The sequence below is a fragment of the Alligator sinensis genome, unplaced genomic scaffold (assembly GCF_000455745.1).
Source record: "Alligator sinensis unplaced genomic scaffold, ASM45574v1 scaffold441_1, whole genome shotgun sequence".
Taxonomy (NCBI): Eukaryota; Metazoa; Chordata; order Crocodylia; family Alligatoridae; genus Alligator; species Alligator sinensis.
The window spans coordinates 1,356,793-1,357,198 of record NW_005842313.1 but is presented as its reverse complement, the minus strand read 5'-3'; positions in this window follow the sequence as shown (position 1 = coordinate 1,357,198).

Below are 406 nucleotides of genomic sequence, written 5' to 3'. Positions count from 1 at the left end.
GTATAAATGGAAGAGACTGAGGAGACATGGGGGAATCTCCAATACTTTGAGCTTCAGCACTGGTTAGTTCCTTTGCTTTCTTGCTCTCTCAGTCTGTGGCAGATCAATGAGGAAATGACTGGGATCCAAATACCAATAAAGGAAAGAATCCCCTTTATAAAAGATAGTAGTGTTCCTAGTTGTTGCTTCTGCATTGCAAAAGAGGGGGAAGAATCCCATGGGAAAAGGATATCGGCAACCTGTGGCTATATATTAGTGATGATTAAATGAAACACCACAAATATATACATATTTATACACACACACACACACACACACACGTGTGGTGTTTCATTTAATCACCACTAATATATAGATATTATATAATTATATATATATATACACATATATATATATATATATATAT